At 47.5% G+C, this 18128-nt stretch overlaps 1 protein-coding gene across 4 annotated transcripts in view; it reads left to right on the forward strand.

Moving 5' to 3' along the window:
- The first annotated feature begins 2839 nt into the window (after positions 1-2839).
- LOC141070992 (uncharacterized) overlaps positions 2840-18128 on the forward strand; it is a 131081-nt gene continuing 115792 nt past the window's right edge. For 2 of the 4 annotated variants that reach the window (XM_073559589.1, XM_073559592.1), the window contains exon 1: positions 3792-4126. The gene's annotated coding sequence lies outside the window, so the exon portion shown is untranslated. The other 2 variants (XM_073559591.1, XM_073559590.1) reach the window with 2 other exon arrangements.

The raw sequence follows: 18128 nt of genomic DNA on the forward strand, positions 1-18128 counted from the left end.
CTTGGTGGGTATGAGCCACGGGCCTACCAGAGCCAACAAGAAGCCCCTCACCATCATCAGTACTCTGGCCAGTATCCCCAACAGGCCCAGGAGGCTGGACAACTACAGCATCATGGGCAACAGTATGTCCCCACACAGGGCGATGTTTCCCACAATGTCCAGCAGCACCCACAGGCTGGTCCTCCACGTTCCCCTTCCCCTACATATGAGGATTTATGATTCAAAAGTTTGGAGATGTCCAGTGACAGGTAACTGGTGCTTCTAATCTAGACAAAAAAACAGGTGTTCTCCTTCAACATTTAGAACAAAATCTAACACTCACATTTTTAAACAATGTTTTCCAAACATATGAAACAATCCATCATGACAGGCAACGCTACCTCACGCCTTTCACACAGATATTACATGTGTGTATAAAAGAGAATATTTACATGCGCTATACTGTTACATGAAAGGATGAAAATACACTACTCACTTGCTAACGCATAGGAAAGGCATGCTTGCCTTTAGTTAAGTAGTCAACTTTGTTGTTAACAATCTCTAGTAAAACAATTTGAGGCGACCAGAATTCAGAATATCACACTCTCTCTCTATGTCTTAACAAGTGATTTTTGTATTTTCATCCTTTCCGGTATAGCATGCTTAAATATTGTCTGTTCTACAGACAGGTAATATCTGTGTGAAAGATGTGAGGTAGCCTTGCCTGTCATGGTGGAATCTTTCTATGATTGGATAACATTATGAGGAAATGTGAGTGTTATCTTATTAACTTTATTTAGGTGATGGAGCTCACCCTTTGTTGCCTAATCAAGGTTAATGTAGGCATGCAGCAATGTTGTTATTGCATAATGTTTGTTGCAGTTTTTTTCTGTAATGTTAAACCAAGTTAAAGAAGGCACAAAGGGTCATTTTGGCCATTGCCAAATTTGTGTTATGGCAAAATTATGTTTGCCTTTAAGCAAAAAAAAAAAAAAAAAAAAAAAAAAAAAAAAAAAAGGCAAAACTAAAAATTTGTCTACTCTAGTTAATGTCTCTGTGTAATTTTTCACAATCCCTCACAACATACTAACAGACACCAACCAATGCAATGAAACAGTCATAGAATCATAAAGGCTTGAGTAATATATATTTAGACACACTTTTAAAGAAACAAATTATAACATAGACAGCATTCTCTTGCCAAGAAGTTGCCCCCTCAGGTGAGATAAAGTAATTCGTGAATATATCATGCACTTTGAGGCCAGAGAGCGGTCTACGTTGAGGGATGATAGGTGGTCTCACCCTGCACACAACACCATCAGAGAAGGAACAATCATGTATCCTGGTGAAGTTATGCAGAACAACACAGGCTTTGACAACTTCATTCACATTTTGCTCACTCAACTGAATGGCAGACTGGAGTACCCGCCATTTGGCACAAAGAATCCCAAAGGAACACTCCACCAGTCGCCTAGCACGTGATAGGCGCAAGTTAAAAATTCTGCGCCTGTGGTCAAGGTTGCGCCGGGGATATGGCCTCATGACATTGCGTGATAACTGAAAGGCCTCATCTGCCACAAGGACATAAGGGACTGATTGTTCGGGGGAGCCTGGTAGCTGGCGTGGTGGTGGTAGATCCAACTGGTTGGTGCGTAGCCACCGACCCATTATGGAAGTATTGAAGACTCTAGAGTCTCCCGTCCTTCCATAGGCCCCAATGTCAACAATAATAAACTTGTATTGAGGGTCTACCAGAGCCAACAATACAACAGAAAAGTATTGTTTATAATTGAAGAATTGGGAGCCTGAGTTCGGCAGCTTACGCACCCAGATATGTTTGCCATCCAGGGCCCCAATACAATTTGGAAACTGGCAGTCCTCCTCAAAGTCCCTTGAAATCCTTAACCAGTCTTCCATCCTGGGCTCGGGTAGGAACACCTGATGGAGTCTTGTCCAGATTTGTGCACATGTAGACCTCACTATGCCTGAAATGGTTGACTTCCCAATGAGAAACTCATGGTGGAGGGCGGCATAAGACAGGCCAGTGGACAGGATGCTGTGAACAACAGAAATAGTACAGTTTAGAATGGCTGAAGTAAAAAAAAAAAAAAATCAGTTACATGCCGACCAAACTTGTTAGGAAATGAGAGAGAACAACACACATATTTGGTGGCACAATGACTAAGTGATATGCAGTACATATTATATGTAACATTCTGCTGTGTCAGGTGAAACATATTTTGGGTAAGATGATGGCATTAAACTTTGTCCAAGAAGGCCAAAATACATAAATTAACACACACATTATGAACATAGAGAATGTGGTTGTGTAGTACATACCGTATTGTTAGTAGAAGTCGCTCCTCTGCAGATATGGCTTTGCGCATCATAGTGTCCTGAAAGGTGATCCCAGGGCGCACTGTCTCCAAGAGGCGATCAAATGTGGAAATGCTCATTCGACAGTACTGGTAAAATTTCTCCGGATGCTCCCGCAGAGAAGAATAGAGGCGGTGAAAATGACCTCTTGTGAGTCGTTGCCTCAAAAATGGATGTACCCACATGCGTCTCCTCCTCCTCCGCGGATCCACTATCACAGGATATGGTTGGCCAAAGCGCCGTGACAAAAGCCAGGTAAAGAGAACCTGCTCAGTTGTATTGAATCTCAGACCCTCTGCCATGTTGTACAAAGAACACCAACACACCTCGTGAAAGCAAGGTCACAAATGGACAGAATGGAGGCAGCCACCTGTTTCAGAGTGTATAAATAGGGTGCAGGCTAATGATTTAAATTGTTTGCAGGCCTTAAAACCGTTAAATGTCCATTTTGCAAGGCTGCGAGAAAATCTTGCCATACGGATGCACACATGCGCAAAATATGCGACCTCACCCTGCTTACGGATGACCTACGGAGCACTGTTTAGGGGTCATTCATCCGTATTACGCATGTAAAATACGGAGCGTATTTTGTGCAGGTTAGTGTGACTCCAGCCTTAGACTTTATGTGAGGTAGCCAGGATCACTAAGATGAGTCAATGAGACATCGCAGCACTCGAGCGATTTTGAAGCCCGCTCTCAATTGACTCGCACCTGGTTGTAGCGGAGGCTTCATGCAATACATAGCGTGTGCCTACTCCTGCTGCTAGCACTGCGCATGTTACAGCATGACTGGGGAGAGATCACACCTGAAACATGGAGCGGCACATATACATTACCCCTGCCGCAGCGGCTTTCAGGTATTGATTACCCCCATCGGGTGTGCACTGCAAAAATCCTTATAATTACCGGATATAACTATGCAACGGGGTGTAAGTACCCCTTATTACTCCATAACGCATGAACCCAGGGCGCTATTCAATTGCTTGCTGCTTTATTGCAGGTTCAAACAGATGAGCCCTGCACCGCTATTTATGCGGACACATATCTCACAATTTATATGCCAAAAATCCATCAATGTTTGTGCCCTTTATATAATAGGCACTTAAAATTATACCTTTACCTGTTTTTTAGTGACCCTGACATATTTGTCATTGGATCAGTCTGTTACTTTATGGGGACAGCAGTCATAATCCTTTTGATTGTTAATCCATCTCCCCCATTCTTTCACCTATAGGAATCAGTGGGTCATTTAAACTAGTTTTCTTTGTGACCCAATATACATCCCCCATTGGATGTATCATGTATGTACAGTAACTTTAGACATATTATTTTAACACATATGGAATAAAAGTTACATTTTTGTTACATATTGTCTCTCTGGATCAATTCTAAAAGTAGCAATCACCTGTCTGTCAGTGCTTAGGCCCTATATTGTCTTATCAAGCCAGATGAGGGGACCTACAATAGAGTCTGTATGAGGAGCTAACTCCGATCTAGTCGTTTCAGTGCTGAGCTGACTACATCGGAAGGGATTTTCTGAGGTCCTCATTCCAGCAACTCCGATCTACCGTCCTCAGCACTTAGCTGTCTACAGCTGAGGTGTGAGGTCCTCCAAAAATCACCTCCGATCTAGACACCATCAGACACGTGCACGGCCGCTTCCTGGTGTGAGCACCGCCCCTCCATGTGACGTCATCCATCACAGGAGCCGCTCTGTTCAGACTCACAGACTGGATATACCATTACTCCGCGTGCGGCTGTGCAGGTGGAGGTATGTGCTGTGGAGATCCCCCATTACTGGGCACAGGGCATGGGACATTAACCCCCTCAGTGCTGAGGCTGTTTAGGTGCAATTGCATTAGTGCATTGTGTTAACCATATAACTTGTTTTTTTTCAATTTAATCTCATATCCATAACTAAGCATCCGTGATGGTGGGGAGGAATGGTGGATGTGTGAGGCGCCGTACTCTGCACGTTCTGATGGAAGCATTGAGCTTAAATATCAGGACTAGATAAACAAAAATAAATTGCCCTATGTAACTTTTTTTTTTTTCTGAGGTAAAAACAGTGGAGTGCCCCCCTTGTGCGAGTCTGAGGTAAAAACGGCGGAGTGCCCCCCTTGTGCGAGTCTGAGGTAAAAACGGCGGAGTGCCCCCTTTCTGACTGCGAGCCTGAGGTAAAACCAGTGGAGTGTCCCCTCCTGACTTTGCGCGCCTGAGGTAAAAACGGCAGAGTGCCCCCTTCTGACTGCGAGCCTGAGGTAAAAACGGCAGAGTGCCCCCTTCTGACTGTGCGAGCCTGAGGTAAAAACGGCAGAGTGCCCCCTTCTGACTGTGCGAGCCTGAGGTAAAAACGGCAGAGTGCCCCCTTCTGACTGTGCGAGCCTGAGGTAAAAACGGCAGAGTGCCCCCTTCTGACTGTGCGAGCCTGAGGTAAAAACGGCAGAGTGCCACCTTCTGACTGTGCGAGCCTGAGGTAAAAACGGCAGAGTGCCCCCTTCTGACTGTGCGAGCCTGAGGTAAAAACGGCAGAGTGCCCCCTTCTGACTGCGAGCCTGAGGTAAAAACGGCAGAGTGCCCCCTTCTGACTGTGCGAGCCTGAGGTAAAAACGGCAGAGTGCCCCCTTCTGACTGTGCGAGCCTGAGGTAAAAACGGCAGAGTGCCCCCCTTGTGACTGTGCGAGCCTGAGGTAAAAACGGCAGAGTGCCCCCCTTGTGACTGTGCGAGCCTGAGGTAAAAACGGCAGAGTGCCCCCCTTGTGACTGTGCGAGCCTGAGGTAAAAACGGCAGAGTGCCCCCCTTGTGACTGTGCGAGCCTGAGGTAAAAACGGCAGAGTGCCCCCCTTGTGACTGTGCGAGCCTGAGGTAAAAACGGCAGAGTGCCCCCCTTGTGACTGTGCGAGCCTGAGGTAAAAACGGCAGAGTGCCCCCCTTGTGACTGTGCGAGCCTGAGGTAAAAACGGCAGAGTGCCCCCCTTGTGACTGTGCGAGCCTGAGGTAAAAACGGCAGAGTGCCCCCCTTGTGACTGCGAGTCTGAGGTAAAAACGGAGTTCCCCCCCTTCTGACTGTGCGATTCTGAGGTAAAAACGGCGGAGTGCCCCCTTCTGACTGTGCGAGCCTGAGGTAAAAACGGCGGAGTGCCTCCCTTGTGACTGCGAGTCTGAGGTAAAAACGTTGGAGTGCCCCCCTTGTGACTGTGCGAGTCTGAGGTAAAAACGGAGTTCCCCCCCCTTCTGACTGTGCGATTCTGAGGTAAAAACGGCGGAGTGCCCCCTTCTGACTGTGTGAGCCTGAGGTAAAAACGGCGGAGTGCCTCCCTTGTGACTGCGAGTCTGAGGTAAAAACGTTGGAGTGCCCCCCTTGTGACTGTGCGAGTCTGAGGTAAAAACGGAGTTCCCCCCCTTCTGACTGTGCGAGTCTGAGGTAAAAACGGCGGAGTGCTCCCTTCTGACTGTGCGAGTCTGAGGTAAAAACGGCGGAGTGCTCCCTTCTGACTGTGCGAGCCTGAGGTAAAAACGGCGGAGTGCCTCCCTTGTGACTGCGAGTCTGAGGTAAAAACGTTGGAGTGCCCCCCTTGTGACTGTGCGAGTCTGAGGTAAAAACGGAGTTCCCTCCCTTCTGACTGTGCGAGTCTGAGGTAAAAACGGCGGAGTGCCCCCTTCTGACTGTGCGAGCCTGAGGTAAAAACGGCGGAGTGCCCCCTTCTGACTTTACGAGTCTAAGCTAAAAACGGCAGAGTGCCCCCTTCTGACTGTGCGAGCCTGAGGTAAAAACGGCAGAGTGCCCCCTTCTGACTGCGAGCCTGAGGTAAAAACGGCAGAGTGCCCCCTTCTGACTGTGCGAGCCTGAGGTAAAAACGGCAGAGTGCCCCCTTCTGACTGTGCGAGCCTGAGGTAAAAACGGCAGAGTGCCCCCTTCTGACTGTGCGAGCCTGAGGTAAAAACGGCAGAGTGCCCCCTTCTGACTGTGCGAGCCTGAGGTAAAAACGGCAGAGTGCCCCCTTCTGACTGTGCGAGCCTGAGGTAAAAACGGCAGAGTGCCCCCTTCTGACTGTGCGAGCCTGAGGTAAAAACGGCAGAGTGGCCCCTTCTGACTGTGCGAGCCTGAGGTAAAAACGGCAGAGTGGCCCCTTCTGACTGTGCGAGCCTGAGGTAAAAACGGCAGAGTGGCCCCTTCTGACTGTGCGAGCCTGAGGTAAAAACGGCAGAGTGGCCCCTTCTGACTGTGCGAGCCTGAGGTAAAAACGGCAGAGTGGCCCCTTCTGACTGTGCGAGCCTGAGGTAAAAACGGCAGAGTGGCCCCTTCTGACTGTGCGAGCCTGAGGTAAAAACGGCAGAGTGGCCCCTTCTGACTGTGCGAGCCTGAGGTAAAAACGGCAGAGTGCCCCCTTCTGACTGTGCGAGCCTGAGGTAAAAACGGCAGAGTGCCCCCTTCTGACTGTGCGAGCCTGAGGTAAAAACGGCAGAGTGCCCCCTTCTGACTGTGCGAGCCTGAGGTAAAAATGGCAGAGTGCCCCCCTTGTGACTGTGCGAGCCTGAGGTAAAAATGGCAGAGTGCCCCCCTTGTGACTGTGCGAGCCTGAGGTAAAAACGGCAGAGTGCCCCCCTTGTGACTGTGCGAGCCTGAGGTAAAAACGGCAGAGTGTCCCACTTGTGACTGTGCGAGCCTGAGGTAAAAATGGCAGAGTGCCCCCCTTGTGACTGTGCGAGCCTGAGGTAAAAATGGCAGAGTGCCCCCCTTGTGACTGTGCGAGCCTGAGGTAAAAACGGCAGAGTGCCCCCCTTGTGACTGTGCGAGCCTGAGGTAAAAACGGCGGAGTGCCTCCCTTGTGACTGCGAGTCTGAGGTAAAAACGGAGTTCCCCCCCTTCTGACTGTGCGATTCTGAGGTAAAAACGGCGGAGTGCCCCCCTTCTGACTGTGCGAGCCTGAGGTAAAAACGGCGGAGTGCCTCCCTTGTGACTGCGAGTCTGAGGTAAAAACGTTGGAGTGCCCCCCTTGTGACTGTGCGAGTCTGAGGTAAAAACGGAGTTCCCCCCCCTTCTGACTGTGCGATTCTGAGGTAAAAACGGCGGAGTGCCCCCTTCTGACTGTGCGAGCCTGAGGTAAAAACGGCGGAGTGCCTCCCTTGTGACTGCGAGTCTGAGGTAAAAACGGAGTTCCCCCCCCTTCTGACTGTGCGAGTCTGAGGTAAAAACGGCGGAGTGCTCCCTTCTGACTGTGCGAGCCTGAGGTAAAAACGGCGGAGTGCCTCCCTTGTGACTGTGAGTCTGAGGTAAAAACGTTGGAGTGCCCCCCTTGTGACTGTGCGAGTCTGAGGTAAAAACGGAGTTCCCTCCCTTCTGACTGTGCGAGCCTGAGGTAAAAACGGCGGAGTGCCCCCTTCTGACTTTACGAGTCTAAGCTAAAAACGGTGGAGTGCCCCCTTCTGACTGAAAGTCTGAGCTAAAAATGGTGGAGTGCCCCTCTTCTGACTTTGCTAACCTGATGTAAAAATGGCAGAGTATCCCCCTTATGACTGCTCGCCTGAGGTAAAAATGGAGGACTGCTCGCCTGAGGTAAAAATGGAGGAGTGCCCCCTTTCTGACTGTGCGAGCCTGAGGTAAAACCAGTGGAGTGCCCCCCTCTGACTTTGCGCGCCTGAGGTAAAAACAGCGGAGTGCCCCCCCCTTCTGACTGTGATCGCCTGAGGTAAAAATGGCAGAGTGCCCCCTGTTATGACTGAGTCACCGAGGAGGAAAACAAGACCAAGGTAAGCCACAGAAAGCCAGAGAGGTTGGTAACTAAGCAGATTGCAGACCCCTATCCACACAACTAGCAGTAGCCGTGGAGCGTACCTACGATGATTCTAGACGCCTCAACACAGCCGGAGGACTAAATAAGCCTAAAGCAAGAAAAGGAGAAATCTAAACTGCCCCAGAGCAGACCCCAAAGGAATAGATAGCCCCTAAACATATATTGTCGGTGAGACAAGATGAAAATACAAACACAAGTAGGAAAATAGGCTAGCAAACGATGGGGCCCACACTAACTAGAAAGGACAGGAAAGGAAAGATACTGTCTGCAATCGCGCCAAAAAACCCTGCAAAAATGTCCAACACTTCTGATAGCAAAAAGACCCTGAAGTCACTAGACTTCGCCCATTATAGCAGCACTCTGGTATATTCTGAAAGCAGAGCAAAAAGAGGCCAATCTAATAAGGGACAAAAGCAAACTGGCATAAACAGTAACATAAGGAAGGAAATTCAGCACAGCCCCAGCCGGGGCTGGCTGACCACACAAAACTGAATAGACAAAACCAAATCAAATGTGAACAATAGCAAAGAACACTTAGTTTCCAGTTCAGTCCCTGCATTCTTAAGCTAAGACCTCAGGATGCAGGAAAATCACCAGCAGGGATAGAGGGAGTCGGCTGTCTTAAATCCAGTCAGAGACTCCAGATGTCCAATTGTCGTCCTCATTATCAGGTGGCAGATCTTTGTTAATTAGATCAGCTTCATTACCTCCTGCAACCACCAGAGGGAGCCCGGGGAGAGAACCCACGACTTCTCTGTCAATACAACCAGCTCCACCACCATCACCAGCAACCAGAGGTAGACCAGAAAGTGAATTCACAACAGCCCCCCTTCTGACTGTGATCGCCTGAGGTAAAAACGGCAGAGTGTCCCCTACTGGCTGTGCTTGTCTGAGGTAAAAACGGCAGAGTGTCCCCCATCTGACTGCTCACCTGAGGTAAAAACGACAGAGTGCCCCCTTCTGGCTGTGCTTGTCTGAGGTAACAATGGCGGAGCGCCCCCTTCTGGCTCTGTGCGCCTGAGGTGAAAACAGCCGAGACCCCCCCCCTCCAAATCCCACACCCTCTGGCTCTGCTCGCCTGAGGTAAAACTGAGGTGGCCCCTCTCTCACTTTGTGCATGATCATTTGGAGGTCTGTGTATCACGATCTGAGTATGAACTGCAATTAGTACTGGGTCGTTCGCAAATGATCTGGTACAAACAGCTGGCTCCCAGCTGTGAACGACAGGAGTTAGATCCACTCAATTCTTTTGCTCTCACTGGGTGTAAAATTCCCGATTTTCAGTGGATGTAAAGCCCCCGTCACACACAGCGATCTTGCTAGCAAGATTGCTGCTGAGTCACAAGTTTTGTGACGCAACAGCAATCTCACCAGCGAGATCGCTGTGTGTGACACTTATCAGCGACCGGCCCCCCTGCCGGGTATCGCTGATCGTCCTGGAATGGCCAGGACGTTTTTTTTGATCGCTGGTCTCCTGCTGGCCAGCACGCATCACTGTGTGTGGCAGGTGGGAGATCAGTGAGCTGGAGCTGGTAACTAAGGTACACATCGGGATTCTAAGCGGCGCACAGCGCTTAGAAACCTGATGTGTACCTTAGTTACCAGCGAGCTGGTGCAGGGAGCTGGTAACCAAGGTACACATCGGGTTTCTAAGTGCCGCGCGCCGCTTAGAAACCCGCTTTTACCTTGGTTACCAGCTCCCTGCATCAGCGCGCTGGTAACTAAGGTACACAGTGGGTAACTAAGCGACGTGCGTCACTTGTTACCCGCGTGTCGCTTGTGCTGATCGCTGGTGAAGCTGCCTGTTTGGCAGCTCACCAGCGATCATATAGCGACACACCAGCGATCCTGACAAGGTCATATCGTTGTCGGGATCGATGGTGCTTCGCTATGTGTGACGGGGCCCTAACTCTGCCCACCTGGGCCATACTCCGCACGCTCATCAATTTACTTGTTTACCAGCAAGTGGGCGGAGTTTTGGCCATGGGTGGGCGGGGTTTTGGCCTCATTAACGTCAGCTTAAAAATTTGTTCACCTCTTGTGAACACTTATTTAATAGGGATCCATCACTAACTGCAATACAAAGACAAGGCGTGGTTCCCCTTACCTTAACTTGACAGTCTCATGGATATATTTGTGGCAACCGAGTTCAGGTCATGAGACCTGCAGCCAGTCCATATATCGTGGTTTGTACTCGGACTGCAATACATACTCATACATCCCAACTTTTGAAGAACAGAAAGAGGGATAGAAAATGTTTGCATAGCACAATGCGGCAAATTTGGCAACACCCCAATCCATGCCCATTTACCATTTCTTTCTAACTTGGCAGGAGGAGATGTCAGAGGGGCGGTGGTAGTGAGGAAAATTAAGCAGACGCTCAAGACTGCAGGGCATAGACCAAAATCCGGGGCTGTGCACTGTATCTAGGACAATTGGGACTAGAGATGAGCTGATCGATTCACGGTACTCTGGTCCAGCATCCAGGTTAGCAGTGACTGGACGGGAGGCCGCAAATCTCTTGCCTTTCGGCATCCCCAGCTCGGCATATGATCACCCAGGGCCGGTGGGACGTCATTTGTGCGTTCTACTCATCTCTAGTTGGGACCTGTGAATTATTTTCTGTTCCTTTATTCACTGTTGGAGCCGCCAGAACTTTCTCATCTTTCTGTAGATTCATTATACAGCTGGCTTTTTTTTTGTGTCTTGTAAGGGTATGTGCACACGTTGCGGATTTTTCCGCGCAGATTTGGCTGAATCCGCAGGTAAAATGACCTGCGTTTTACCTGCGGATTTAGTGCAGATTTATTGCGGATTTCACCTGCATTTTTACACCTGCGGATTCCCGTAATGGAAGAGGAGTAAAAACGCTGCGGATTCCGCACAAAGAATTGACATGCAGCGGAAAATAAACTGCAGCAAATCTGCGTGGAATTTTCCGCAGCATGTGCACAGCGGATTTGGTTTTCCATAGGTGTACATGGAAAACTGCTGCGGATCCGCAGCCAAATCCGCAACGTGTGCACATACCCTAAGGCCGTGTTCACACTTTACAGAAATACTGTGTTTTTTGTTTTCTGCAGGATCTGCGCCAAACTAAACAATAACAATTTTCTCCCTCTTTTCTGATGCATTTTTGGTGCAGATATGAAGCCACGTTTTTAAAGTGATTTGTCCAATATAAGATACGGCCACCGCCTTTCAGGGCTTGTGTACAGCATTCTATAATCCTGGAGATAAGTGCCCAATCAGACCTGCAAGATAAGAAAAATAACTTTTATTATAATGCCCCGGGGGGGGCGCAGCCTCAGGAAGATGGCCACCGAGAAACCCTTGATTAACCCGGCTCTGCTGCTCGTCTTGGACACCGAGTTGCGGCGTCACCCCACCTGAGGAAAGGACCCTGCTCAGGTGCACGCCGAACCGCTCACCGCGCTTCAGCTTCACCGCACCTCTGCCGCCGCCACACCACTGCCACAACCCCCCTTGGACACCAGGCCGTGGCGTCGCCCACCTTAGCAGAAAGGGACCCTGCTAAGGTGCACTCCCCACAGCCCACACCGGACATCAGCACCGCCGACACCGAACCGGACACTATCCTAAGGAAGGGACCATGCCTCCTGTGACCCTGCTGTACAATAAGACGGACCCCCATCTTATAAAAATCTTTTTTTCTGCTATTTTCACCCCAAAATTTGGAGTGCGTCTTATGGTCTGAAAAATACGGTATATTATTGAGGTATCGCTGTAATTGTACTGACCCGAAGAATAAAATGATCTTACCAATTTTACCACACTTGGAACGATATAAAAAACAAAAAGCAATTCTTGAATTGCTGGTTTTTATTCATTCTGTCTCCCAAAAATCAGAATAGAAAGCTATCAAAAAATGTCATGTGCCCAAAAATGGTACCAATAAAAACGTCAGCTCATCCTGCAAAAAACAAGCCATAACATGACTTGTCGGCCGTAATATGGAAAAATTCTAGCTCTCAAAATATGGTGATGCAAAAACTAGTTTTTGCAATGTAAAAAGTCTTTTAGGCTGTGTGCCCACGTAGCGATTTTTAAGCGTTTTTGCCGCAATTTTCGGCGCAAAAGCGTTTAAAAATCGTGTACAGAACGCCCCCCATGCATTCCTATGGCATTCCACACATGCTGTGCTAATGCTGCGCTTTTTTCCGCGGCAGGAATCGCATCATGGAAAAAATCGTAGCATGGTCATTCTTTTGTGCGGAATCGCAAAGAATTGCCGCGATTCCGCACCCATAGGAATGCATGAGAACCACTTACTTCCTGCATGTGGCTATGCCCACCATGCGGGAAGTTAAGCGTCTCGTGCGTTTGGTACCCACGGTGTGGAGGAGAGGAGACTGTCCTCCAGGCCCTGGGTACCATACCCCTGTAAAAAAAAAAGAATAAAAAATAAAAAATCGGGGTATATTTACCTTCCGGCGTCACGCGCTGCATTCCCGGCCTCAGCGTTCCCAGTAATGCCTTGCGGCAAGGTCCTGTGATGACGTAGTCTCGCGTGACTCTAGCGGTCTCGCGAGATCGCTATAGCAACGCGAGGCCAACGTTATCACAGGTCTCGCAAGGCATTACTGGGAACGCTGAGGCTGGGAATGCAGCGTGGGACGTCGGAAGGTAAATATACCCCGATTTTTAATTTTTTTTATAGCATTTTAACTTTCTATCTTTTACTATTGAGGCCGCATAGGCGGCCTCAATAGTAAAAAGCTGCTCACACTTGTCAAACACTATGTTTGACGAGTGTGACCAACCTGTCAATCACTTTCCAAGCGATGCTTCAAATCACTTGGAAAGTGCTTGAATATCGCACGTGAAAATTGCAGCAAAATCGCGATCATAATCGCGGAAAAAAACGCGCGATTTCTGGGAAGGAGTCCGGTTTTTAGTGTCTGGAATAAAACGCTACGTGGGCACATAGCCTTAGTGTGTGACAGCAGCCAAACATAAAAACCCGATATAAATCTGGTATCGCTGTAATCGCACCGACCCGAAGAATAAAATCGTCTAATCACTCACACCACAAGAGGAACGGCGTAAAAAATAAATATAACCAATTCTTCACATGCTGTTGATTTTTTCAATCTGCCTTCCAAAGATCGCAGTAAGGCTCAGCGCACATTTATTCTGTGCTATATGCTGAGCGCTTACATTGGGGTTTCCATGTAAATCTCTGAAATACGTGATTCAGACAGAGCCCCTGGCAGAAAATTCCCTATAATGAGGCAGATGGGGGGCACTGTGGACTCTGTCTGACTTGTGATCCGGTAGTGTCCGTCTTTTTAGGATTGCATAAAAGTGCGGTTGGAGTTTTGTGCGATTCTGAAAAGGACACCGTTGAACAGAGTCCAGAGTAAGGTCGGAGTCACACTAGCGAGAAATACGGATGAGTGCTATGCGATAAAAAAAATCGCATAGCACTCAGACCAATGTTAATCTATAGGGCAGCTCCCATCATCCGTTATTTTCTCGGCCGTATTATACGTGCGGAGGAAATCGCAGCATCCTGCGATTTGCACCGTATTACGCCCGAAACTTGCCAGTGCAAGTCTATGGGTGCGAGAGAAAAACGGATTACACACAGACCATCAGTGTGACTTGCGAGAAATATGCTCCGGTGTCCTTTAGAAAAGCCGGCAATTGATTGCGCTGTGCTGTAAAATCACACTGACATGTTAAAATGGAATAGATAGAATACATGTATACACATAGTATAGGGGTATATATATAGTACAGACCAAATGTTTGGACACACCTCATTCAAAGAGTTTTCTTTATTTTCATGACTATGAAAATTGTAGATTCACTCTGAAGGCATCAAAACTATGAATTAACACATGTGGAATTATATAATTAACAAAGTGTGAAGCAACTGAAAATATGTCTTATATTCTAGGTACTTCAAAGTAGCCACCTTTTGCTTGGATTACTGCTTTGCACACTCTTGGCATTCTGTTGATGACCTTCAAGAGGCAGTCACCGGAAATGGTTTTCACTTCACAGGTGTGCCCTGTCAGGTTTAATAAGTGGGATTTCTTGCCTTATAAATGGGGTTGGGACCATCAGTTGTGTTGTGCAGAAGTCTGATGGATACACAGCTGATAGTCCTACTGAATAGACTGTTAGAATTTGTATTATGGCAAGAAAAAAGCAGCTAAGTAAAGAAAAACGAGTGGCCATCATTACTTTAAGAAATGAAGCTCAGTCAGTTCGAAAAATTGGGAAAACTTTGAAAGTGTCCCCAATTGCAGTGGCAAAAACCATCAAGTGCTACAAAGAAACTGGCTCACATGAGGAACGCCCCAGGAAAGGAAGACCAAGAGTCACCTCTGCTGCGGAGGATAAGTTCTTCCGAGTCACCAGCCTCAGAAATCGCAGGTTAACAGCAGCTCAGATTAGAGACCAGGTCAATGCCACACAGAGTTCTAGCAGCAGACACATCTCTACAACAACTGTTAAGAGGAGACTTTGTGCAGCAGGCCTTCATGGTAAAATAGCTGCTAGGAAACCAATGCTAAGGACAGGCAACAAGCAGAAGAGACTTGTTTGGGCTAAAGAACACAAGGCATGGACATTAGACGAGTGGTAATCTGTGCTTTGGTTTGATGAGTCCAAACTTGAGATCTTTGGTTCCAACCACCGTGTCTTTGTGCAACGCAGAAAAGGTGAACGGATGGACTCTACATGCCTGGTTCCCACTGTGAAGCATGGAGGAGGAGGTGTGATGGTGTGGGGGTGCTTTGCTGGTGACACTATTGGGGATTAATTCAAAATTTAAGGCATACTGAACCAGCATGGCTACCACAGCATCTTGCAGCAGCATGCTATTCCATCCGGCTTGCGTTTAGTTGGACCATCATTTATTTTTCAACTGGACAATGACCCCAAACACACCTCCAGGCTGTGTAAGGGCTATTTGGCCAAGAAGGAGAGTGATGGGGTGCTACGCCAGATGACCTGGCCTCCACAGTCACCAGACCTGAACCCAATCGAGATGGTTTGGGGTGAGCTGGACCTCAGAGTGAAGGCAAAAGGGCCAACAAGTGCTAAGCATCTCTGGGAACTCCTTCAAGACTGTTGGTAGACCATTTCCGGTGACTACCTCTTGAAGCTCATCAACAGAATGCCAAGAGTGTGTAAAGCAGTAATCAAAGCAAAAGGTGGCTGCTTTGAAGAACCTAGAATATAAGACATATTTTAAGTTGTTTCACACTTTTTTGTTAATTATATAATTCCACATATGTTCATAGTTTTGATGCCTTCAGAGTGAATCTACAATTTTCATAGTCATGAAAATAAAGAAAACTCTTTGAATGAGAAGGTGTCCAAAATTTTGGTCTGTACTGTATATATAGTAAATTTATATTTAATAGAGCTATAGATAGCAGAATAGGTGAAAATTCAATTGTTGGCATCTGTAAAATCATTACAGAACCCGAAAGGATATGAGACATGGTTTACATACAGTAAACCATTGCATATGTGTTATTTTTTTATATGTCCCTCACTAATAGTGTTAGTAGTGTATGTGTGTTACATTTTGGAGCTGTATGTGTTAAATTAAAGGATTACCGTAATTCACAGAAAAAACTGTTGTGGGCTCCTGCCCAATTTTTTCCGGAAGAGAGGGCAAGCCAGTGACTGAGGGCAGAAATTAATAGCCTAGAGAGGGACCATTGTTTTGGGCCCCCCCCTGGCTAAAAAAAATCTGCCCCCAGCCACCCCAGAAAAGGCGCATCTGTAAGATGCGCCAATTCTGGCCCTTACCCGCTCTCTTCCCACTGTCGTGTAACGGTGGCATATAGGGTAATAAGGGGTTAATGTCACATTTCTATTGTAAGGTAACACTAAGCTTGGTTAATAATGGAGAGTTGTCAATAAGTCACCTATCCATTATTAATCCACTAGTCAGAAAGGGGTTAAAAAACACACACACAAAGAAAAAAGACTTAATGAAATAAACACAGTTTTTTCCATCATATTACACTCCCAATCCATTCGAAGCCATCGTTCTCCTGTAAAAAACATCCAAAAATAAAAAAGCAACAATATCCCATACATATCTGCCGTACAGTCATGTCCCACGCCGCAATCCATCTGAAGGGGATTAATAGTTTACAACCGGGAGGTGTCGCTAATGCGACCAGCCCGGCAGTAAACCACGGAGGAATGACAGAGAAGCTGCCTGCGCAGCCTCCCCGCCTGACTGGAGATGAACTGATTAGTGTGGGAAAGTTTCTGAACATTTTCCCACACTCTCAGCGTCTGCGTGCCTCTCCAGTCGTCTAGGACCTGAGCTGTCAGACCGCTCTCTTCGTTCTCCCACGGGAGACTCAAAGCAGCTGAATTGCCTGGAGTATTTTGACAAGCGTCTGTCACCAGCCGGGACAGCGCTTGTATCAGGTAATCGACAATATGCTGTAGTTTTACAGCGAATATTTAACCTCATATCCCAAGGAGGACTTTCCCTGCACCACCAAAAGACATACATTTGAATGATAAAAAACCTCCAGTATGACTTTTTAAAGTCTACATCACCGTGCAGATGTATTGCTTTTAATCCAGCATATACAACTAACGTTTTTTGGATTTATCCTCTCTTTGGGACAAAACATTGTTTTAACCTGGACTCTTATCGGACTATTTGGCAGTTTTTTAATGAAACTTCTACTTTTTTTGCTAGCTATTGTATATCTACGTGTGTTATTACCCCATTAGATGAATAAGTGTTTTTGAGCACATACTGCTTTGTGTCTTAAGTCCTTATAAATACTTGACATAACTGCTTTTGTTCCTCCATCACTACACACATAGTCCACCAATATGTCTTTTTGGACCCTCATAGAAACCGTCTTACTCTGTGCTACATAAGTGTGACAGAGCTGCCTATACTGGAACCCACAGATCTCAGATAAATCATATTCCTCCTGTAGTTTCTCAAAAGTCACTAGTCCTTGTGAGTCCTGTAATTGGGCCATGTATTGAATTCCTTTCCTCATCCAGTTTTTAAATTCCCCCATTTTGTCAAACTCCGGCAGTTTTTCATTTTGCCATAGTGGAGAATAATTCGTCAGGACCTCCACTCCCCTAATCCTTCTAATCTCCTCCCACACCTTGTGCACCAGGGCCAGAGTGGGGCATGACAGTCGCAGGTTCCTAAAACTACCTGCCTCCAGTCCTTGAACCAATGAGTCTCTCCCCAGCACCTGAGTCAATATCTGCCACGTTGAGCCTCTGCCCTCTGTGTTTCTCTATCCCCTCAGCTGTTGGCCCTGAGCTGCTACATAATAAATCCATGGGTTTGGGAGTGCCAGCCCCCCTCATCTTTGGGCCTCTAATATTTCCATTCTAATCCTCAGTTGTTTTTTCCCCCCACACAAGATCCCTAAATATAGAATTGATTGTATGAAACCACTGCTTAGGTAGCTATATGAGGGCATTGTGCAGCACGTAGAACACCTGGGGCATCAGTACCATTTTAATCAGATTTGTCCTTCCTACCACTGATAGATGTAATCTACACTACGCTCCCACTTTGCTTCTGAACTTACCCAGTAGCGGGATCAGACTTAAGTCTGTATAACTCGAGAGCGGGAGCGAAATCTGAATGCCCAGGTACTTGAACTACCGCACAACCGCCAGCCTACTACCATCCCCCTCTATCCTAAGATCTTCACCACTACCGTCCACAGCTAGAATATTGGATTTCTCCCAATTGATTTCCAGGCCCGACATAGCTCCAAATCTCCCAATGATGCGCATCACACCACGCAAGGATTCATCAAGGTCTTCCAGGAAAAGCAGCACATCATCTGCATATAAAGGTATTTTTTCCTCTATAGGTCCATATTTAAACCCCCTGACCGATGCTGCCTTTCTAATTGTCTGTGCCAGGGGCTCCACCACCAATGCAAAAAGCGGAGACAGTGGACACCCCTGTCTGGCCC

Source organism: Dendrobates tinctorius, unplaced genomic scaffold, assembly GCF_039654945.1.
Source record: "Dendrobates tinctorius isolate UK_male_01 unplaced genomic scaffold, ASM3965494v1 ptg000014l, whole genome shotgun sequence".
In the NCBI taxonomy this organism is placed as follows: Eukaryota; Metazoa; Chordata; class Amphibia; order Anura; family Dendrobatidae; genus Dendrobates; species Dendrobates tinctorius.